This window comes from Lutra lutra, chromosome 1, assembly GCF_902655055.1.
Source record: "Lutra lutra chromosome 1, mLutLut1.2, whole genome shotgun sequence".
Classification (NCBI taxonomy): Eukaryota; Metazoa; Chordata; class Mammalia; order Carnivora; family Mustelidae; genus Lutra; species Lutra lutra.
In genome coordinates, this window is record NC_062278.1 from 125,587,783 (window position 1) to 125,612,529 (window position 24,747).

Sequence of the window (24,747 nt, forward strand, 5' to 3'; positions counted from 1 at the left end):
AATCTTTTAAAAAGAATTCTGTGATCGGGGGAGGAGTCAACATGGCGGAGAAGTAACAGCTGAGACTACTTCGGGTAGCGGGAGATCAGCTAAATAGCTTATCTAAAGATTGCAAACACCTACAAATCCAACGGGAGATTGAAGAAGAACAGCAATTCTAGAAACAGAAAATCAACCACTATCTGAAAGGTAAGACTGGAGGAGAAGTGAATCCAAAGCGACGGGAAGATAGACCGCGGGGGGAGGGGCCGGCTCCCGGTGAGCGGCGGAGCAACGGAGCAAAATCAGGACTTTTAAAAGTCTGTTCTGCTGAGGGACATCGCTCCAGAGGCTTAACTGGGGTGAAGCCCAGGCGGGGACAGCGCGGCCTCAGGTCCCGCAGGGTCGCAGAAGGATCGGGGGTGTCTGAGTGTCGCAGAGCTTACTGGTATTAGAAAGGGGAAGCCGGCTGCAGAGACAGAGCCGAGGAGTGACTCTCAGCTCGGGGTTGCCTTGGACCGGTCGCAGGCTCGGTCAGCTCGGAGCGCGTCCGGAGGCCAGGGTGACGGGAGTCATTGGGCGCTGTTCTCTGGGGGCGCACTGAGGAGTGGGGCCCCGGGCTCTCGGCTCCTCCGGGCCGGAGACCGGGAGGCCGCCATCTTCATTCCCGTCTTCCAGAACTCTACAGAAAGCGCTCAGGGAACAAAAGCTCCCGAAAGCAAACCCGAGCGGATTACTCAGGGCGGCCCCGGGTAAGGGCGGTGCAACTCCGCCTGGGGCAAAGACGCTTGAGAATCACTACAACAGGCCCCTCCCCCAGAAGATCAACGGGAAACCCAGCCAGGACCAAGTTCGCCTAACCAGGAGTGCTGTTTCAATACCAAGGAGAGCGGCAGAATTCCAGAGGAGAAGAAAGCAAAGCACGGAACTCCTGGCTTTCTCCCCATGATTTTTTAGCCTTGCAGTTAATTTAATTTTTTTTTCTTTTTCAATTTTTCTTTTCTTTTTCTCTTCTTCTGCTAAATTTTTTTTAACTTTTACCGTTTTCTTTTTTAACGTTTTTTTAAATAGTTTATCTAATATATATATTTTTTTCCTCTTTTTATATTTTTTCTTTATCGGCTTTCTTTTTTTAAATAGTTTCTTTCTTTTTTTTTTTTTAACCCATTTTTATCCCCTTTCTCCCCCCTCATGATTTGGGATCTCTTCTGATTTGGCTAAAGCATATTTTCCTGGGGTTGTTGCCACCCTTTTAGTATTTTACTTGCTCCTTCATAAACTCTTACCTGGACAAAATGACAAGGCGGAAAAATTCACAACAAAAAAAAGAACAAGAGGCAGTACCAAAGGCTAGGGACCTAATCAATACAGACATTGGTAATATGTCAGATCTAGAGTTCAGAATGACGATTCTCAAGGTTCTAGCCGGGCTTGAAAAAGGCATGGAAGATATTAAACCAACCATCTCGGGAGATATAAAAGCCCTTTCTGGAGAAATAAAAGAACTAAAATCTAACCAAGTTGAAATCAAAAAAGCTATTAATGAGGTGCAATCAAAAATGGAGGCTCTCACTGCTAGGATAAATGAGGCAGAAGAAAGAATTAGCGATATAGAAGACCAAATGACCGAGAATAAAGAAGCTGAGCAGAAGAGGGACAAACAGCTACTGGACCACGAGGGGAGAATTCGAGAGATAAGTGACACCATAAGACGAAACAACATTAGAATAATTGGGATTCCAGAAGAAGAGGAAACAGAGAGGGGAGCAGAAGGTATATTGGAGAGAATTATTGGAGAGAATTTCCCCAATATGGCAAAGGGAACAAGCATCAAAATCCAGGAGGTTCAGAGAACCCCCCTCAAAATCAATAAGAATAGGTCCACACCCCGTCACCTAATAGTAAAATTGACAAGTCTTAGTGACAAAGAAAAGATCCTGAAAGCAGCCCGGGAAAAGAAGTCTGTAACGTACAATGGTAAAAATATTAGATTGGCAGCAGACTTATCCACAGAGACCTGGCAGGCCAGAAAGAGCTGGCATGATATATTCAGAGTACTAAATGAGAAAAACATGCAGCCAAGAATACTATATCCAGCTAGGCTATCATTGAAAATAGACGGAGAGATTAAAAGCTTCCAGGACAAACAAAAACTGAAAGAATTTGCAAATACCAAACCAGCTCTACAGGAAATATTGAAAGGGGTCCTCTAAGCAAAGAGAGACCCTAAAAGTAGTGGATCAGAAAGAAACAGAGACAATATACAATAACAAGCATCTTACAGGCAATACAATGGCACTAAATTCATATCTCTCAATACTTACCCTGAATGTTAATGGGCTAAATGCCCGAATCAAAAGACACAGGGTATCAGAATGGATAAAAAAACAAAACCCATCTATATGTTGCCTACAAGAAACTCATTTTAAACCCGAAGACACCTCCAGGTTTAAAGTGAGGGGGTGGAAAAGAATTTACCATGCTAATGGACATCAGAAGAAAGCAGGAGTGGCAATCCTTATATCAGATCAATTAGATTTTAAGCCAAAGACTATAATAAGAGATGAGGAAGGACACTATATCATACTCAAAGGAACTGTCCAACAAGAAGATCTAACAATTTTAAATATCTATGCCCCTAACGTGGGAGCAGCCAACTATATAAACCAATTAATAACAAAATCAAAGAAACACATCGACAAGAATACAATAATAGTAGGGGATTTTAACACTCCCCTCACTGAAATGGACAGATCATCCAAGCAAAAGATCAACAAGGAAATCAAGGCCTTAAATGACACACTGGACCAGATGGACATCACAGATATATTCAGAACATTTCATCCCAAAGCAACAGAATACACATTCTTCTCTAGTGCACATGGAACATTCTCCAGAATAGATCACATTCTTGGTCCTAAATCAAGTCTCAACCGGTATCAAAAGATTGGGATCATTCCCTGCATATTGTCAGACCACAATGCTCTAAAGCTAGAACTCAATCACAAGAGGAAATTTGGAAAGAACCCAAATACATGGAGACTAAACAGCATCCTTCTCAAGAATGAATGGATCAACCAGGAAATCAAAGAAGAATTGAAAAAATTTATGGAAACAAATGATAATGGAAACACAACGGTCCAGAATCTGTGGGACACAACAAAGGCAGTCCTGAGAGGAAAATATATAGCGGTACAAACCTTTCTCAAGAAACAAGAAAGGTCTCAGGTACACAACCTAACCCTACACCTAAAGGAGCTGGAGAAAGAACAAGAAAGAAACCCTAAACCCAGCAGGAGAAGAGAAATCATAAAGATCAGAGCAGAAATCAATGAAATAGAAACCAAAAAAACAATAGAACAAATCAACGAAACTAGGAGCTGGTTCTTTGAAAGAATTAATAAGATTGATAAACCCCTGGCCAGACTTATCAAAAGAAAAGAGAAAGGACCCAAATAAATAAAATCATGAATGAAAGAGGAGAGATCACAACGAACACCAAAGAAATACAGACAATTATAAGAACATACTATGAGCAACTCTACGCCAACAAATTTGACAATCTGGAAGAAATGGATGCATTCCTAGAGACATATAAACTACCACAACTGAACCAGGAAGAAATAGAAAGCCTGAACAGACCCATAACCAGTAAGGAGATTGAAACAGTCATCAAAAATCTCCAAACAAACAAAAGCCCAGGGCCAGACGGCTTCCCGGGGGAATTCTACCAAACATTTAAAGAAGAACTAATTCCTATTCTCCTGAAACTGTTCCAAAAAATAGCAATAGAAGGAAAACTTCCAAACTCATTTTATGAGGCCAGCATCACCTTGATCCCAAAACCAGACAAGGATCCCAACAAAAAGAGAACTACAGACCAATATCCTTGATGAACACAGATGCGAAAATTCTCGCCAAAATACTAGCCAATAGGATTCAACAGTACGTTAAAAGGATTATTCACCACGACCAAGTGGGATTTATTCCAGGGCTGCAAGGCTGGTTCAACATCCGCAAATCAATCAATGTGATACAACACATTAATAAAAGAAAGAACAAGAACCATATGATACTCTCCATAGATGCTGAAAAAGCATTTGACAAAGTACAGCATCCCTTCCTGATCAAAACTCTTCAAAGTGTAGGGATAGAGGGCACATACCTCAATATTATCAAAGCCATCTATGAAAAACCCACCGCAAATATCATTCTCAATGGAGAAAAACTGAAAGCTTTTCCACTAAGGTCAGGAACACGGCAGGGATGTCCGTTATCACCACTGCTATTCAACATAGTACTAGAAGTCCTAGCCTCAGCAATCAGACAACAAAGGAAATTAAAGGCATCCAAATCGGCAAAGAAGAAGTCAAACTATCACTCTTCGCAGATGATATGATACTATATGTGGAAAACCCAAAAGACTCCACTCCAAAACTGCTAGAACTTGTACAGGAATTCAGTAAAGTGTCAGGATATAAAATCAATGCACAGAAATCAGTTGCATTTCTCTACACCAACAACAAGACAGAAGAAAGAGAAATTAAGGAGTCCATCCCATTTACAATTGCACCCAAAACTATAAGATACCTAGGAATAAACCTAACCAAAGAGACTAAGAATCTATACTCAGAAAACTATAAAGTACTCATGAAAGAAATTGAGGAAGACACAAAGAAATGGAAAAATGTTCCATGCTCCTGGATTGGAAGAATAAATATTGTGAAAATGTCTATGCTACCTAAAGCAATCTACACATTTAATGCAATTCCTATCAAAGTACCATCCATTTTTTTCAAAGAAATGGAACAAATAATCCTAAAATTTATATGGAACCAGAAAAGACCTCGAATAGCCAAAGCAATATTGAAAAAGAAAACCAAAGTTGGTGGCATCACAATTCCGGACTTCAAGCTCTATTACAAAGCTGTCATCATCAAGACAGCATGGTACTGGCACAAAAACAGACACATAGATCAATGGAACAGAATAGAGAGCCCAGAAATGGACCCTCAACTCTATGGTCAACTCATCTTCGACAAAGCAGGAAAGAATATCCACTGGAAAAAAGACAGCCTCTTCAATAAATGGTGTTGGGAAAATTGGACAGCCACATGCAGAAAAATGAAACTGGATCATTTCCTTATACCACACACAAAAATAGACTCAAAATGGATGAAGGATCTCAATGTGAGAAAGGAATCCATCAAAATCCTTGAGGAGAACACAGGCAGCAACCTCTTCGACCTCAGCCGCAGCAACATCTTCCTAGGAACATCACCAAAGGCAAGGGAAGCAAGGGCAAAAATGAACTATTGGGATTTTATCAAGATCAAAAGCTTTTGCACAGCAAAGGAAACAGTGAACAAAACCAAAAGACAACTGACAGAATGGGAGAAGATATTTGCAAATGACATATCAGATAAAGGGCTAGTGTCCAAAATCTATAAAGAACTTAGCAAACTCAACACCCAAAGAACAAATAATCCAATCAAGAAATGGGCAGAGGACATGAACAGACATTTCTGCAAAGAAGACATCCAGATGGCCAACAGACACATGAAAAAGTGCTCCATATCACTCGGCATCAGGGAAATACAAATCAAAACCACCATGAGATATCACCTCACACCAGTCAGAATGGCTAAAATTAACAAGTCAGGAAATGACAGATGCTGGCGAGGATGCGGAGAAAGGGGAACCCTCCTACACTGTTGGTGGGAATGCAAGCTGGTGCAACCACTCTGGAAAACAGCATGGAGGTTCCTCAAAATGTTGAAAATAGAACTACCCTATGACCCAGCAATTGCACTGCTGGGTATTTACCCTAAAGATACAAACGTAGTGATCCGAAGGGACACGTGCACCTGAATGTTTATAGCAGCAATGTCTACAATAGCCAAACTATGGAAAGAACCTAGATGTTCATCTACAGACGAATGGATAAAGAAGAAGTGGTATATATACACAATGGAATACTATGCAGCCATCAAAAGAAATGAAATCTTGCCATTTGCGACAACGTGGATGGAACTAGAGGGTATCATGCTTAGCGAAATAAGTCAATCGGAGAAAGACAACTATCATATGATCTCCCTGATATGAGGGAGAGGAGATGCAACATGGGGGGTTGAGGGGGTAGGAGAAGAGTAAATGAAACAAGATGGGATTGGGAGGGAGACAAACCATAAGTGACTCTTAATCTCACAAAACAAACTGAGGGTTGATGGGGGGAGGGGGTTGGGAGAGGGGGTGGGGTTATGGATATCGGGGAGGGTATATGCTATGGTGAGTGTTGTGAAGTGTGTAAACCTGGCGATTCGCAGACCTGTACCCCTGGGGAAAAAAATATATGTTTATAAAGCTGTAAAAAAAAAAAAAAAAAGAAAGAAAGGATGAATCCCCAAGTTTTGTAGCAACATGGACGAGACTGGAAGAGATTATGCTGAGTGAAATAAGTCAAGCAGAGAGAGTCAATTATCATATGGTTTCACTTATTTGTGGAGCATAACAAATAGCATGGAGGACAAGGGGAGATGGAGAGGAGAAGGGAGTTGAGGGAAATTGGAAGGGGAGGTGAACCATGAGAGACTATGGACTCTGAAAAACGATCTGAGAATTTTGAAGGGGTGGGGGGTGGGAGGTTGGGGGCACCAGGTGGTGGGTATTGTAGAGGGCACGGATTGCATGGAGCACTGGGTGTGGTGCAAAAATAATGAATACTGTTATGCTGAAAAAAATAAAAAAAAAATTAAAAAAAAAAAAGAATTCTGTGATCAATTTCCATTAGAAAAACATTGTTAAACAAAGTAAATGGGTTTGTTACCCACAGGACTTCTCAGAGCCATATATATATATATATATATATATATATATATATATATATAGTGACTCTTTGAGAGGAAGTTAAGGAATGTGCTTCTCAAACATCTTTGATTTCTGGGGCAGCTGGATGCTGCAGTTGATCAAGTGCCCAACTCAGTTTCAGCTCAGGTCATGATCTCAGGGTCCTGAGATGGAGCCCTGGATTGGGCTCCACATTCAGCATGGAGTCTGCTTGAGATTTTCTTTCCCTCTCCCTCTGCCCCTCTGGCTCATTCATTCTCTCTGTCTCTCTCTCACTCAAATAATAAATAATAATAAAATTGGCTTTTAAAAAAATCCTTGATTTCTAAACCCTCTCCCTAGGGGTATCTTACAGGACGTGCCTTGGACAGCCTGCATTACGCTGCCTAGGACATCCTTTTGCCAGATGTGTATAATACTTCCCAGGAGAGGGGGCTTCTTATCAGTAAGGAAGCTCTGACCCTACCTCTTCCTCCCTTTATTCCAGTGTATGTTCTGGTACTCATTCTGCCTAGATGGCATAGGGAGGAGGCAGGCAAATTTTTCTGTAAAGAGCTAGATTGTAAATATTTTAGGTTTTGTAGCCATATGGTATCTGTTGCAACTACTCTGTTCTGTTGTCAGAGCAGGAAAGCAGTCATAGACAAGATGTAAACAAATGGGCATGGCTGTGTTCTAATAAAACTTTATACACAAAAACGCCTGTGGGCTAAGTTTTCTGACCCCTGGTATGGGGCACCTCAGGCCAGGGAGAAGGGCCTCCAGGAACTGAGTGGGAACAAGTTTGGAGAGAGCAAAGTCATGACAGTCTTCCAGAGGGTAACCCATTGTCAGATGAGGAAGCTTCACCTACACACTGCCATAGTGCAACTGATGGGCAAACGCTGTGTGTCATTCCAGCTTTGGGGCTCTGAGGACATGGCCACCCCCCAATACCTATTGTTTCCAGCCTGTGATCATAGAAAGTCTTTAAACCTCAAAAACTCAAGGGAAGCCATGCAAGACCGACATGAAATCCCCAGCAGTCCTGAGGATGTGGATGTACTTGGGTGAACTGAGGGTCAGTGGCCTCACCCAAACCAGATACTTAATTGGAAAGCAGCAGCTGCAGACCTCGGGGCAGGAGAGTGGAGCTGAATTCTGCCCACATTCTGCCGTGGTGTTCTCCTGGGCCGACTATGGGGAAATACGCAGGGAATCTCAGGACTGCCAGCAATGTGAACCCCACGACGTTGGGCCACATGGGCTGAACAGGCTTCAGAGACCTCAACAAGCACCTTTCTCTATAAGTCGGGGCCTCATCCTGCAGCCCATGATGGAAGAAGCCTCATAGCCTTGTCATTCAGAAGTCAAGTGTTTGGTCATCAGTGTTAAGATCCAGGTGGGAAGGAGTGAGGCTATAGACAAAACCAGCCTAGAAAGTTTGACCCAGAAATGGAGGCCTGGATGTCTATTGAGAACTTAGCCATACGTCAGACATCTTTCATACAACAGCACCAATTCTTGTCTGCAGGGTAGACAGGACCCCATCTTACAATAGAAAACTGAAGGTTTCTGTGAATTGTCAAAGTTTGCATAGCTAGTAGGGGTCAGAGCTGGGATTTAGGCCCAGAACTGTGTGACCCCATTGGTCTTTCACATGCCCCAAGCTACCAATCTTCTCTCCTTCACTAGTCCTCTCCCTCTTCTCAGGCTGCTTCTGTGGCCATGGTCCTGAGTTGAGTTAGTGGGTCTCCACAGCTCTGTCCATTCCTGCCTATATCTTCTAAGCCATCCCTGGCCTTGGAAAGACTGGTACAGGTGATCTAATTAAGAGGATGTGAGGTTTTTCCAGATTCTGAAGTTTCCATGTACAGACCTCACATCCCAGCATGATAAGAAGTTGGTGGCCAAACTCTGCAAGGCCCCTCTAGAGACACATCCCTGGCTTCCCTGCCCAGCACAGCCCGCCCGTGTGCAGTACTCATGCCATTGGTTGGCCTTAGGCAGCCAGGGCCCCCTAGGGCTGTAAAGCTTGGACAGGCCAGCAGCCACCTGCATAGCCCCCTGAGCAGAGGGATTCTACACACCCATAATCTTTCCGGTGCTATTGCTTTAAACTGGGGACATTTTCAGCTCTATTTTTACCATGAGTCCTAATTTATAAACCAGAAAATACACACAGTGACTGTATTTGTGGAAATAACTATGGTAACCTAAGGTTGACAAAGAATTTGGGAGCTAGTTCTACGTAGAGGGGGCTGCCTGGAAGGGTCAGGCTAGAAGATGTAGAAATATTGAACTTCCTAGGTCATCTCCAGAAGTAAGGGAAACTCTGGGATAAGATGTCTAAAATGAGATTTTGCTAGATAGGCTCATATGTGGGTTGACAAGGTCTTCTTTCTCATTAAATCTTCCACAGATCCTAGCCTAGAACTACCAACACAGAAGGCTGAATAGATCCTTTCTGTTTTTTCTCTGATGGATGAAATTAAGAGTCAAATGAGAATAAAATGCAAACATCATTGTTGTCTTGGAGCATGCTCCCTAGAAACAGAGCTCAAAGCGGGGCTGTACTGGGGGTGTGCATTCAGGAAGGGGGAGTGAGGGAAGTATGCAGAGCAGGAGAAGAGCTGAGTACACTGTGGTCCCAGCCTGATCTCATGGGGCCTTTGGAAAGCAGATTGAAACAGAAAGTCAGTTCCTCCTAGAGTCAAGGGGCCCAGCCTTTTGTATACCCACCCCCTAAATCAGAGTCAGCCTTTGGTAGACAGTCCCTGGTGTATCCTCCTGAACAGGGTGGTTCCCTTTCTGCTGAGGGCAATTCTGTGGAAAACAGGGGCTATGAACCATGAGCAGCCAACACACACATCACTTGGGGTGTACTTGCCTGGTGAAGGAAATCTCAGCAGGGCACCAATAGCATCCATCCTAATTATCAAAATTATAAATTAAATTTGCAGGCCAGAACCAACTGGGTGCCAAGTGCTTCACAATTAACCACAGTCAGATAAAACTAAATGAAATCAAAGAGGCCTTTCCACATCCTTTTCAACAGGCCTGTGTTAAAGACCATCTGTGTAGGAAGCCGGCTAGGGAAGGTAGGGCAACCACAGAACTTGCCCTCCAGGAGCTATAATCTACTTAAAGAGTCAAACGGTTAAATAAGAAAATTACACAAGCATGGGAAATTCCAATTATATATCCAAATAAAGCCAGAACTATCATTAGGCAGTTTTTTTTTTTTTTTTTTTTTTTTTTTTGTACCTGCCACTGGACCTGAATAAGAAACACAAGCAAACAAACTTCATGAGCTAAAAAAATAAAAGGGAAGAAAAATGGGTTTTGGCTAAGTCAGGGAAAGTTTCATGGAGGTTCTCCATAGGCCTGAGCCAGAAGAGACCTTCAAGACCACCCAACCAAGGAAATAATTATTAGACATGAGCCTCTTCCTGAGCCATGGTAGCACCTCTAATCAACCATGGGTCCCTTTTCAGCTAAGCCCAGAAATGCGCTGTTCCAAAGACAGCACAGCCCATCAACTCAAAATGGCACCCAAAATGGCACCCAAAATGAAAACTGCCATCACTGGCCATCAACAAGAAAGGAAATGGGCACGGCACATCTGATCACCAAGTTCTCACCCAGGGTCTTAACAAAGGACTAAAAGGAGAGCCGAAAGCCCAGCCTCCCAATCCCAGTCTTTTCCTGGCCTTGGGTGCAAGCAATGGGGCCTCCTTAGTGTATATCACGTGCTTGGAATCCCAGATCCCTCTGGAAAAACCTCTTTTCCTGTGGCAGCTGGAATTCTTCCTTAGCAGAAACACAGATCCTGAGCGGTCCCAGAGAAGTTCTCAGAGAACTTCCCTAAGGGGTGACAGGTCCATCCCAGTACCACCCTGAGTGGCAAGTGTGGTTCCATGGTGGGGGGGCCGAGGGGAGGGGGAGAGCTTTTTCTAAGGAGATGGGGATATGGAGTACAAAAGCTAAAACAACCCTATCTGGCTCTGTCAACAGGGTTGTATTAGCTCCACGAGGTAGGAGGCTGAGCCCCCCAGCCACAGGGAGTGTGGGCTGCTGATGGCTCCCATGGCCGAATTCTCTCCAGAACTGCCCTGGGCTCTGTCCCAAAGATTATGCCCCCCCACCTACCAGGAGATGGGTGTCTCATGATTCTTTGGTAGTCCCTTGATGGAGCCCAAGTAGAATTAAGTCAGCTCCGTTAGCAATGTCACATTCATTAAGTCATGGGTCCCAAAACTTGAGAATACAGGAGAATCACCTGGGAGCGGGGTCCCTTTTACAAATGGACTCTCAGGCTTCCCGCACAAGAGCGAGTGAGGGATTGTAGTGACAGCAAACAGCCTACACCTGCATAGAACACCTTCAGAGACAGAATTGGCTGGCGGTCGTTTCTGTGGTAAGAACCAAAATCCTAGTCTCAGCCTTCAGGATCATTCAAGGTGTAGCCCCCACCTTCCAACTGCGTCTCTCCCTGCTCCTCCATTGTCTATACTCCCACCATTAGGGACTGACAGGAACCCTGCTTCTTCCCATCTCAGGGCCCTCACAGAAGCTATTCCCTCTGCAGGGAGAGCTCTGACCCCACTCTCACCCCAGTTAATCCCCACTTCATATTTCGTTTCAAAGGTCATGTCCTCAGGAGCCCTTCCTTAATACCCCCTCCCCAAACTGTGCTTGTGTGATGAGCTGCCTACTGTCCCCCTTTCCCTCCAGGCTGTAAGCTGCCTGAAGGTGTGGATACAATCTGGTTTTGTTCACTCCTTTAGCCCAGAGCCTGGCACAAAGTAGGCACCAAGTACAATCATTTGGCCAAACGGCCTTGCCACGGTGCTGTTGTTCATACGTGGCTAGCATACCGTCCAGCGTTCCTCACAAATGTTCACTGAGTATCTACTGTGGGCCAGGCCCTAGCCTGAGTTCTGGGCACACTGGGGTGAACCAGACTTCTGGTGCTCACCTGCTGGCTCTTACGGGGATGTTTGGCCTGTGGGCCCTAAGGCCTTTAGACATGACCTCTTTGGAATGTCAGAGGTTTGCGCCTCACTGAGAAACAGGCAGAAACTTTCAGCCTAAATCCAGGTGACATATCCAGCCTGGAACATGACATTCCCTCTTCTACATCCCTGTTGGAACGTGGGATGGTTTGGGCCCATCTGTGGTGGTGCGGATGAGAGAGAACAGGCAAACTGAGCACAGAATCACTTGCTGAAATGCTCTTTCTGTGCCAGGTTCAGATGAAAACCTGACACCTATGGCTCATCTCACTCCCAGTGAAAATGTTTCCCAAGCTTCTAGTTTAACAATGGTTTGTTCTCATTTTAAGCTCCTCTAGACCACCGCCCCTGCAAGGCACCTGTGGCATCCCACGGTGCTGGCCTAATCCAAGTCATCTTCCCACCAGGGGACGTCCAAAGCACTATCCTCCACATGTCACTGCAGCTGTGGATCCTTTGGCCTAAACTAACTCTGTTCTTTAAAACCCAGAAATGCGGGCGCCTGGGTGGCTCAGTGGGTTAAGCCGCTGCCTTCGGCTCAGGTCATGATCCCAGGTCCTGGGTTCGAGCCCCACATCGGGCTTTCTGCTCAGCAGGGAGCCTGCTTCCTCCTCTCTCTGCCTGCCTCTCTGCTTACTTGTGATTTCTCTCTGTCAAATAAATAAATAAAAACTTTATAAAAAAAAAAAAACAAAACCCAGAAATGCAGCATCGTCGCTAAGTCGGCAAAGGAGAAACAGAGGGAGCAGTGCCGCTCTCTCCAGGGTGTGCTGAGGATGGGCAGCTGGGAAGAGACTTGGCAAGGCCCGGAGACAGCCAGTACCAGTGGATGGAGACGTGTGAGCACCTGCACCCCCCACCTTGCCCCCAGCAGTATCTGCTCAAGGCCGCTGCTCAGGCTGCCAGGGAGATCAGTCCTCAGCAGCTGGGGAACGTGAGCGTGGGCAGGGGGTCAGGCATCAGAGCAGCTTCACGGGCCTCAGCCAAGGCTAGCCTTCTGGAAAACAGAAGAAGCCATTGCCTCTGGGGTTAGGATGGGGGGAGTTGCAATGCTCCCCCTGACAACACCTGTTTCTCTGGCTTACTTCAGAGCCCAAAACCTGCCCCTCCATGCTCCTCTGGGCTAGGATTCCCCATGTCCTTGTTCAGACATCACAGAGCACACCCGGGGAGGTCATTCTCTATTCTGACAAACCAGCAATGCCTCACACTGACTGCACCATGAAAAACACTTAGGGAGATTTTTTTAAAAATCCAGGACAGGCCACAGCAGGCCAATGACATAAGAACCCGTGGGACAGGGATCAAGCTGTGAGCGTTTCAACTGCTCAGGTGTTTCCAGTGTGCGGTCAGGGTCTGGGAAGGATTCACTTCTCAAGGAGGCACACAGGTGTGGGGGAATCTGCAAGGTGCTGGGTGTTCCACTGATGTCATCAGACCTCGTCCGCATCCCCACAACAGACATGCGAGGGGACTTTATCCTCCTGGGGTCCGCAGTGAGCGGTCCAGAGCTCAAGGAAGCAGAGCGGCAGGGGCGGGCATCTACACCAGCAGGGCCACAGAGCCTTCATTCTCCTCAAGACACCACCTGCTGCGAGGATGGCTGGCAAGAAACAGCAAGTAACTGGGGACACCTGAGGACACGGTAGCAGTCTTGTCATCTGAGGGCTGCCAAGGGCCCTGGCTGGGCTGGGCTTAGCACTCCCACAGCCTAATGAATGAGGTAAGCAGCAGCATGCTTTCTGCCTCAGAAAATCCTGATTTGTCTGGAACCTTGGTTTTTTTTTGTTTGTTTGTTTTGTTTTTTTTTTTAAAGATTTTATTTATTTATTTGACAGACAGATCACAAGTAGGCAGAGAGGCAGGCCGAGAGAGAGGAGGAAGCAGGCTCCCTGCTGAGCAGAGAGTCCGATGCGGGACTCGATCCCAGGACCCCGGGATCATGACCTGAGCCGAAGGCAGAGGCTTTAATCCACTGAGCCACCCAGGCGCCCCTGGAACCTCGTTTTTACACACGTTTTTGCTTTAGGTACAACTGAGCACCGGCGCCAGCTTTTTACACAGGTACAACTGCAGACCTCCTAAACACTGTAACGGGAGAGGCAGCAGGAAGACCCCTAATGTCCTTCCCATCCCCTTCCCCACTCTCTGAAACCCCACTGTGGGTGCTGTGCCTAACAGGTTAAACCACAGGTTCCCAAGCTTTGCTGCACGCTAGAATCACTTGGGGAGTTTTAAAACTCCCATTGCTCAGGACACACCCCCTACCAATTAAATCAGAACGCCTGGAGGTGGGAGTCAAGCATCAGTAGTTTCAAATGTCCCCGTGGGATGCCCACGTGTGAGAAAGTTTGCGAGCCACTGGGTTAGGCAGGGCTCTCGGCAGGGCCCCTTATGGTGAAGAGGCCAAGGGACCCTTTCCTGCCTTGCCCTGTCACTGTCCTCCACCTAGTGCTGCAGTCCAGTTCCCTCGATCAGCTCTTTCCCCCTTGCCTGGGTAGGCCGTGGCTGCTCACAACACTTTTTTTTTTTTTTCCAATCACTGAGGCCAGTTCTGAAAATGCTCGTTAGGCTGACATATATGTCTCTTTCCCCATCTTTTCTGGAACAGTGGTTTTCAAACCTGAGCAAACATCAGCAGCACCTGGAGGACTTGTTAAATACAGATCACCGTGGGCCACCCCCCTGCCCACCAACTGAGTTTCTGATTCAGGGTATCTGGTCTGGGGCCTGGGCATTTGCATTTCAAAGAGTCCCCAGGGAATGCAGTGGCTGCTGGTAGAGGGACCACACACTGACAGTGACTGCTCTGAAGAAAGAAAGGGAAATGGGTTAACAGCGCAGTCCTTGGCAGGGACTTGACACAAGGAGACCCCCGGGGTTCTCAGAGAAATGCACAATGATTCTTAATAAAACCTTCTATCTCCAGTTCCTTCAAAGCCCAGGAGGGAGGGCTGAAAAGAGATGCCAGGTGAGGGATGGCTGGCCCTGGCAGCTCTGTATGGCCACGGCTCTGTGTGGTGTGACTTGACACAGGGAGTGGGTCCCTCTCAGGGTGTGAGGTCTGACTTTTAGATCCCTTCCGTCCAGAACAAAACCTCAGTGTAAATCTGGTCTTCCAGGGAGAGGATGTGTGTTAGGCAAGCAGGTCTTTAATTTCCTCTCTGAAGGCAGAGTCTCCCTTGTACGATCAGCTTTGTTTTCTGTCACTCGGAGAGGCAGTGATGAAATAGTGCTCAGAAAAATTACATTCCCAGCAATTTCAGAGCGCGCCTGGCTCGTGAAGCACGCACATAATTGCTACTTCATGAAAGTTTGATAAATGAGATGCAAAATACACAGCTACTTTCTCTGAAGTGTGTAGGGGGCCTTATTCCAGGGGTCATTTTAGATAATGAGAAATACAACGAATGAGTTTGATTAAAGGACTCATGAATGGCAGCAAATGTTTAGAAACCAAAACAAACGTCTTTTCCTAAAAGTGTCAAACAGGTCCTAGCAGCACAAAGCTGGACTGGCCAAGCTTTTGAAGGAACCAGCTTCTAGGCTATGCTTAGCCACCTGTGACTTCACTGGATGACCTTAGGCAAGTCCCAGCCCCTCTTTCTACCTCGTTCTCCCCATCTAGGGAGCAGAGACCATGCCCCCTTGATTCAGACATTGGTTCTGGGGCTAGAGTTTGCTGCAAAGACCGGGCCCTCGGGTTTCCCATAGAGAGCCTGCTGCCCACAGGACACTCAGGACAAAGTCAGTGGCAATAGGTGACTTTCCATCCAGATGTCTCACTTCTGAACACAATGGAGAGGCTAGCACTGGGAAAATGGAGCAGCTTCCAGATTAAATGACCATATTGAGCTTCTATAATGATGAAAAATAGTCTAACAGTATGTGTTGGGTGGGAAGGTACGTGCATGTATATAAGTGTGTGTTTTATGAGTGTGCAGGAGCGTGCAGGAGTGTGTGTATACATGTATTAACAGTGTGTATACAGGAGCATGCATGAGTGTGTGCATGTATGCATGTATATGCAAGTGTGCAAATGCGTGTATGTGAAGTGTGTGGATGTGTGTGCACACACACGAGCATGTGTTCTGTGAGTGCATCTGTGTGCACGTGTGAGTGTCCACGTGCATGTGCATGTAAGGGCATGCATGTGAGGTCCTGCCTTTCCCCCTTCTGGTGGGCATTGCCTCCTGCCTCACTTCTCATTCTCTCCTTGGCCGCATCCTCACAGTAACCCCAAGAGGAGGTTCGATAATGCAGGCTGAAAGTGTATGGAGAGTAATTTGTAACCACCTTAAAAGCAAACTGATTTAAGCGAAGACTACAGTATCATCATGGCCGTATGGATGCCAGCAGTCTGGGTCTGGGAGCCCAGAGGAGATCCTGCAAGACCAGCTGAGAGGGTGCCTGGCTATGTGCAGGATGGAAATCAAACGTGAGCCAGCAGGAGGTGAAACCAGAGTCTACTGAAGGTATATAGAGAGGGTAAGGGCAGACAGAGTGTCTGGGAGACTCAGAAAGGGAAGGAGAGAAAGTTCCATCTTTCTTTAAGGTCTGGGGATTTGTATTGAGGATGACAGTATGTGTTCTCTGAGCATTCGGGAACTGGTTAGAACAAAGACAAGGGCCCAGGTGTTATTCCTTGGAGCCAGGGTATCAAGAGGTCTAGTGCCAGTGGTCTGGAATGCACAGATGAAGGCTCTGTCCAGTCACTCTCCTCCGGTGCTTCCTTAGATGTTATCTGTTCTAAAGAAATCATGAACCTCTTGTCCCTTCAAGGGAAGCACACACTATTTACATTACAAGGCCTGTGTCAAGTGGGGGTGCAGGTCCTAGCAAGAAGGCAGCTTTTTATGGAGTCATTCAGTTTCCCTAGCTCAGTACTATCTGGTTCCACAGATGACAAGACCGACTGTGGCCCAGAACTGAAGACCCTGTCAGCTGTGAGAAAACAGAGAAGAGTTTATATTTAGAAAAGTGCCAATTATTTATGTGCCATAAACAGCTACATTATTAATGCTTAACCAATAAAAACTTTCATTTAAAAAACATGCCTAGTGTGCCTGGGTGGCTCAGTCTTTAAGTGTCTGCCTTCAGCTCAGGACATGATCCCGGGGTCCTGGGATCCAGCCCCAAATCGGGCTCCCTGCTCAGTGGGAAGCCTGCTTCTCCCTCTCCCACTCCTCTGCTGTGTTCCCTCTCTAGCTGTGTCTCTCTGTGTCAAATAAATAAATAAAATCTTTTAAAAAAAGTTAAAAACATGCCTAAGTCTTTATGAAGACCTGATCTTTTTGACTTGAGTTCACTCAAGATTTAACTATGAGAAATAAACAGATGCTTTCAGCAGAATGAACTGAAGGCCTATGACTGAAGGCCTATGTCTGAAGGCGTCCGGAAGTAGGGGTGTTCTCTTTACATCTGAACGAGTGTTTGCAGATGCGAGCCAGTCCTTGCCTCCTGCCTCGGTTTCACCATGCTCTGTAGGAAGGAGAAATCAGCATCTGGGATCGAGAATGGACGGGTCATACAGGAATGTTCCAGGAAAAATGAGGAAAGAAGCCCATGAGCTCAGAGGAGGAAGGCAAACTCCCTCAGTTCCAATTTCCAGCATAGCATCTGGATGTAGTAGACACACATAGACACACACAAAAAACTGTTTCATAAATTGTGAATACATGAATGGATGAATTGATCAATCAGTCAAATAATGCCAAGGAAGAAAATCAATGAAAATCAAACCTTCCTGGTTTATAGAACAACCTTTCATTAAGATGAATCCTGCCAAATGATGTTTTTTATCCTTAAGCCTGCATGATCCCTAGAAGTGACAGGTTTTCCAAAAGAAATTCTAATAGCAAAATAATGATTTTTCAGACACCAATGTCATTGTCAGCCCAAGAGACCAAATGCCATGGATACATCTAAGGCAAATGTAGTGGCTCTTACTGTCACAGTGATTATTCTGATCATTGCTAATGGTCTAAAACATTTTGAAACGATTTGATTCAACTATTTTTTATTGATCAACAAATATGCTAGAGGCTCAGCAGTTCTAATACCTACCAGAAAGACAAGACCCATCTCTAATTATAGAACTCCATGGATCCTTACTCAGAATCTGTTAACTCTTAGTTAACACACAATTCTTGTAAGCTAGGAGATGTGCATTTCAAAGCACAAAGGCTTAAAGAAGGTAGATTGCTTAGAGACAGGCATAAATGAGATCACATATACAAAGGAAGGAGGAATAAATGCATACCCTGCTAGAGAGAAACCTCTAGGCTATATTAAGTATAAGACACAAGGAAAAGAAAATGTACACTATTCTACCAATCATTTGCAAGATGAAGATATATAGAGACAGATAGAAAAATGTATTTGCTTATATCACAAGTAAATCAGGGCTAGATTTCTCTAAACATACCTTACATTATAGATTTAATTTTGGAACCATGTGGATCGTTTACATAAATAGAAAACAAAATTAAATTTTAGAAAGGCAATTCCCTTGAAATTGAAAGCAAAATGAAATAAACAAGCCTAATTCTCTACTTAGTTGGTAGCATAACCATACAGAGAGGAATTAATCAGTGTAATTTTAAGGCAGCATTTGATTCTATACCCATTCCTAGTGGAATATATCCTAAGGACAAAAAGAACCACAAAAAATTCTTAACCCCATGTTTAATGTTTAAATCCTAGTGTTCGTGGCAATGTTTGCTTTGCTATTTTTAGACTCATGTTGTATGAGAAAGCACATGAGTGATATGGAGAAATGATATTTTCACAATAAGAAAAAGCATATAGACTTAAGATCAATGAGTTTAAGTATAATTCCATCATCCTAAATCTGAATTGGTAACAGTAGTAACTCACAGTATACTCCATCTTACACTCACACACACACACACACACACACACACACACACACCTCTTATTATCCACTAAAAGTCCTAGAAACAAGGACTAAATAATGAAGCACTGCTCATCCCCATTTCCCACTAAAAGAAGCCAAGAATTCTTGTAGAAATGTTTGATTAAGACTTCAGGCAGGAATTAAAAAGGTGGGTCTAGGACATCTTGTCATACTTAAGTAAACCCTCAAAGTCTTCTAGGATCACATCAGAACTCGGGAGCAAACTTAAAAAAGGTTTGCACTGGGCGGCGGGGAGACAATTTGAGTTTCAATGACAAAAATTGGACCTCAAATAGGTTTCAATCCATGAATTCATAAAAATCAAAAATAAATGATTTAGTCATCATTGGAAGGCACAAAGGAACCAACTAATTATCTTAAAAATTGGTGAAGAGAAGAGGAAACAATTAAGCATTTATCTTGCTTTTCCTAAATGAACTATCCCTCAGGGTAACTGCAAAGTTGATGAAGAGAAGGAACTATTTATAGACACTTCCAGCTAATAAACAAAGATGGAATGATAGAATTGGTGTAGTAACGTTTTGCCACTGCCAATGAATTAACAGATCTAGACAACAAGCATCACTGTCTGCCACCGTGGCAGAGAGAGACAGCCAGATACCCTGACTCCTGATGGAAGTACACAGCACCACCTGTGAAGGGCTCATAGAAACTGAACCTGACAATTGTCAAGCCTCCAGATCTAACTATCACTGTACAAGAAATACAGGCAACAGACGAACTTGCTAAGGTACGCACACGAATACAATCCACGAAATCCAAAGCTTGATAAACTTTCCAGGACAAATAATCTAGACCAGTATCTCTAATAAGTAAACTATAAGGGACCAAAATACAGGAGAACCTGTAGACAAAAAAGACTTAAGAGTTCTAGCCACCCATCACAATGGATGGACATTATTTGTATCAGGATTCAAACTTTTAAAAAATGTGTAATTTATTCAGGGAAATTTGAACACAGGTTGGTTATTTGATTAAATTAAGGACTTACTGCTAAGTTTTATAATGTGATAATGGTATTGTGGCTATGATTTTTTTGAGTCCTTATCGCACAGGGGTAACCGGAAACATTTAGTAATGAAATGATACAATAGCTAGAATTCACTCTAAAATAGCCTGGAGAGGGGAGGAAGGAAGGGGGTTGTGAATATAAAGGAGTGAAAAAAAATATAGAGGGAAAAATTCTAGCTATGAACTGATAATTATTGAAGCCAGAGGAGGGACAAATGAGAGTGTATTATGCTATGTTTTCTACCTTGGTTTATGTTTGAAATTTTCCATAACAAAAAATAAAAGAAAAAAAACCCCACAACTGACAGCCTCATAGTGAAGAGAAGCAAACAAACAAAGAGCAACAAGCAGTAGGCAGTGTCTAAGAAGGCAGAGGCATGGAAGGAATTGTGAAAAGAGCCTTCTCAATAGAAGAATAAATCACAAAACCCACATAAGTCCCACCTATCTGAAAATTTTCATTTCTGGGAGACTTTAGCCCCTAATGCCACCAAAAACGAAGCTTTCCCAAATTTTTGTTTATTATAAAACTGCCACTTATGTGGCACCCCTTGGTCTCAAATAACTTCTGTACATACTCTAATTTCATAGTCCCAACATCTCTGTGATAGTGCCATTAATATTCTTACTTTACAGATAAGAATGCTGAGTCTCAGGTATAAGTGACTTATCCAAGGCCACAGAGCTGGTTGATGCTGGAGCTGCTGGGACCACAGATTTGGTCTTTCACCTCCCTTGCAGGGAAATTGGTTTTCCACCCACCTACGCTGGCTCCTCTTTGGGAAGGGCACTGATGGCCTTTGATGGACACACACGGTCTCTTCCTTGGAGAAGTGACACCATCTTCTCTAAAATGGCACACCCCGAATGAAGCTAGTCAGCCTTCTGCGTGCAACCCATTGGTACTCACATTCCCAAGGCACCCACTTTTTCATCAGCATGCCATTGCTGCTCAATTTATTCTAATCTTATTATTAATGTTGAAGGATGTTTTCATTAGTGTTTTAAGCTTCATTGTGCTCGTGAGATAAGAATACTTAGTTGCAGGTGGCAGCTTTCAGCTCCTAAGGGGTCTCGTTGCTGCTCAACACAATCGGGTACCATGAGGCTTCATTTCTGCAGTGGCAGGTGTGGGATGCCTCCCAATGTGGACTAAGTTAGAATCACTCTTCTGGCCTTCACTCCTTAGAAAGGAAGGTCTCCCTTAGTTAAGTAGACGGTGGAGCTAGAGATTTGCATGAAAGGCAGGCAAACTGACTTAACTCCTTGATGCAAAGCAAAGAAACAAAGCCATTAGCTGAGAAAGTTTACTACACTGTGTCATGGTACATGCCCAGTGATGTGACACAGGGGTCCCATCAGGCCAGATATTTGGGGGCTTGTGTGGCACTCTGAGTCACCCCCTTCATCCTCTAGACTTTACAGCCCCCACCTTGAAGATGAGGGTGATACTCCCCACCAAACTGAACATTTTGGGAAGAGAGAAAGCCATCCATGTGGGTGTCCTTGGATCCCCGATGCGACTACAACACCATGACAGAAACCAGCTCTCAGAGCAAGCACCCCCAATTATAACAGCCTGCATTCAGCGGGTGCTGGCTATGTGCTGGGCGTGGATGGGTTTTCCCACAGTTCATCCTCACAGATACCTATAAGGAAGCTAGCATTATGGTCCCCGTTTACAGATGAGGACACCGAGACACAGAAGGCAAATGAGTTGTCCAGTTACCCAGCCAGCGGGTGGCAGAACTAGGGTTAGACTCCAGGTCTTCCTGATGCAAAGCCATGCCCTTAACCACTTGCTCCACTACCTTTGTATCTTCAAATCCTAGAACAGAGGTAACACATGCTGAATACCCGATCAATATTTCAAGTGAATGAATAAATAAGTGAAAGAAAGAATGATTAGTAGTCCCCTGGTCCCAGACAGAAGCATATGGTATTCATGCAGGTGGTGAAGTGATTGAACTTGAGTCTTGCGTATCATTGTATCAGAGATACTCTGCGTTTCATAAATAACATTTTCCCGCTTATAATGGTGATAATACATGTTTGCAGTAGAAAATTAGGGAAGTGCAGAGAAGTATAAAGAAGAAAATAAAACGCATCCATAATCCACCCCTCAGAAGATAGGTTCTGTGACATTGGGGCTTATTTCACCCCAGGAACAGAGAAAATCGTAACTCGTCCAAAGCTGAGGCAGCCCTTGCTGTCGCCACTGTATCCTGGCACAGAAATTGTACCTCAAGTCTGGGGGTTCAGCAGAATTCCCGTGCCACCCCCCCACCACACACACCAATAATGATAATAACAAGGTTTTCTCTAGCGTTTCACATGTTGCAGACGTTATTCTAAACACTTCCCAGGGACGCCTGGGTGGCTCAGTTGGTTAAGCAGCTGCCTTCGGCTCAGGTCATGATCCCAGCGTCCTGGGATCGAGTCCCACATCGGGCTCCTTGCTCGGCAGGGAGCCTGCTTCTCCCTCTGCCTCTGCCTGCCACTCTGTCTGCCTGTGCTCGCTCTCTCTCCCTCTCTCTCCCTGACAAATAAATAAATAAAATCTTTAAACACTTCCCATATTAACTCATTTAACGGAAGAAGAAAGAGACATAATGTGTAGTTTTCAAGATTCTTCAGCATCATAAAACTCGGCCCAATAACCTCAAACTCTTCTCTCTTCCCTGCTCCTGCCACTCACAGGGAAAAAGGAAATCTTTCTCAGTTACTCTATGTCCAATGGCTTATGGAGCAGCTGTTTTTACTGAAAGAGCTCTAGGTCAGTGCCCTCATGATAGTTAGGGTCCCCTGCCCCCACAGGCTCCCGCTGGGTCACTAAGGAAATGGCAAGAGCCCACTGAGCTATAATGAGTACTTTAGACCAACAGCAAAAGCAGCATGGGGGAAACTTGTCAGAAATGCAAATTCTCCAGCCCCATCTCAGACCTACTGAATCAGAGACACTGGGGTGGGACCCAGGACTCAGTGATTCCACCAGCCCTCCTGGGGATGAGATGCACACTATGTTTGGGAACCTCTGCCTTAAGAGAGCCTAGTCCTGGGGCGCCTGGGTGGCTCAGTGGGTTAAGCCACTGCCTTCGGCTCAGGTCATGATCTCAGGGTCCTGGGATTGAGCCCCACATCAGGCTCTCTGCTCAGCCGGGAGCCTGCTTTCCCCTCTCTCTCTGCCTGCCTCTCTGCCTACTTGTGATCTCTCTCTCTGTCACATAAAAAAATAAATAAATTTAAAAAAAAAAAAAGAGAGAGAGAGCCTAGTCCTGACATTAGAGGGTTGATGCTGATCACACCTGTTGTCAGAGTTCAGTGAGAAGGTGCTACAGCGAACTAGAGCAGTCAGGGAAGCTTTTCTGGAGGAGGTGATGGTGTCCTTACCTGGACATCGAAGAGGTCCTCTTTAGGAAAAGAAATGGAAAACAAGGGAGCACTAGGCTTGGACGAGAGGTGGATGAGAGCTAAGCACCTCACTTTGTTGCTTCTGGAGCAGCATAGCCAGAACGTGAGGAACCTGCACACTCCTGCACCTTCAGATTTCTGCTGGTCACCACTAGTCGATAGCTGTCAATGGTGATTACTGTGAAGTGGCAGGGAAGCGCCGACTGGGCAGAAATGGAGTGAGAGGTGTGGGCAATGAGGAACCTGGAGGTGGTGGGAGGTGAGGCCTGGAGCCCACAGGCAGGCCTTATTGATCATTATATCCCGGGTGGGGGGGGCACCCATCATGTGCTCTGTCACCACCAGGCCTGAGGCCAGGACCCACGGACTCCGGGATGGCACATGAGGACCAGAGCCCAAGAGCCATGATATCCATGGAGGGTCTATCGTATAACCAGCTCCGGACTGGGGGGTGCTGGCCCATGCTGGCTCTTCCCCACCTCCGCCGACCCATCAGGGCTGTATTTCCCAAACTCCTGGCTCAACCAGTGAGGAAGGCAGGACCAAGAGAGAAGCCAGGATGCATATCTGCTGTCTCTCTCTCTCTGCTTTGGCTGGCATTTCCAGGCATAAATGCATAACTTCCATGGGTCCAGCGCCCAGGAGGCAGCTTGATGGGGTCTAGCAAGCTTCTCCCCTATGTCCTGCACCCCACCAGCACTCGCAGCTGCCATGCTGCTGACGCTGTTACCACATTCCCTTTGCTCCCCGCAACGGTGCGGCCTGGGCTTGCTTTCCCCGCCAGACTGTGAGACCTAGTGCCCCACCCGCTGCCCTCTGCCAGCCGGCCCTCCCACATCCCCCAAGGAGTCAGAGCCCTTCTGAGGCTCTCAGTTGTCACACAGTGGTGCCCAGACTCCTCAGCAGGCCCCACACCCCACTCCAGTTCATGTCCTCCTACTTACCTCTGGCCAGAGAAAACCTTGCCAATTTTTAGCCATAACTTATGCCCTTGGCCTCGCCCTTTCCTGTGTTATCCTGGCCTGCTTCATCTCACCTGTACGGACCTGTCAGGGCCTCCTCCTTCTTTCAGTGCCCAGTGTGAATGCCCCCTCCCTCAGGAAGCCTCCCTGCTCACTCTCCTCTGACGTTTCTTCCTCCCTCTCCCCTGGCCTATCTCAACTGCCATATTGAAACACCTGTCAAGGATTTGCACAGGTCTGCTCCCCCAGTTCTGTGAGGGCAGCACCAATACATTCTAAGGCTATTTGCCCACAGCACCCAGCATGGTCCCTCCACAGAACAGCATCCTAATAGGTCTCACAGCCTCCAGCACTGCCACTTCTCCCATCTCCATGTCCTCCTAAAACTGTCTTGTTCACTGCCTGCCCCTCCGGAGAACCCCTCAACAGGCCCGCTGCCGTCAGGATAGTCTGTATGCCTCCCTCATGGGACTGAACCTGTGGCAGCTTGCCTGGGCCTTCCTCTCCTTCTGACCTGGTCCCCCATCCCATCTGCCCCTCATTATGCTCAGCACTGGATACTTAGGTGACAAAAGTATAATGAACAGAATCTGATTCTGTC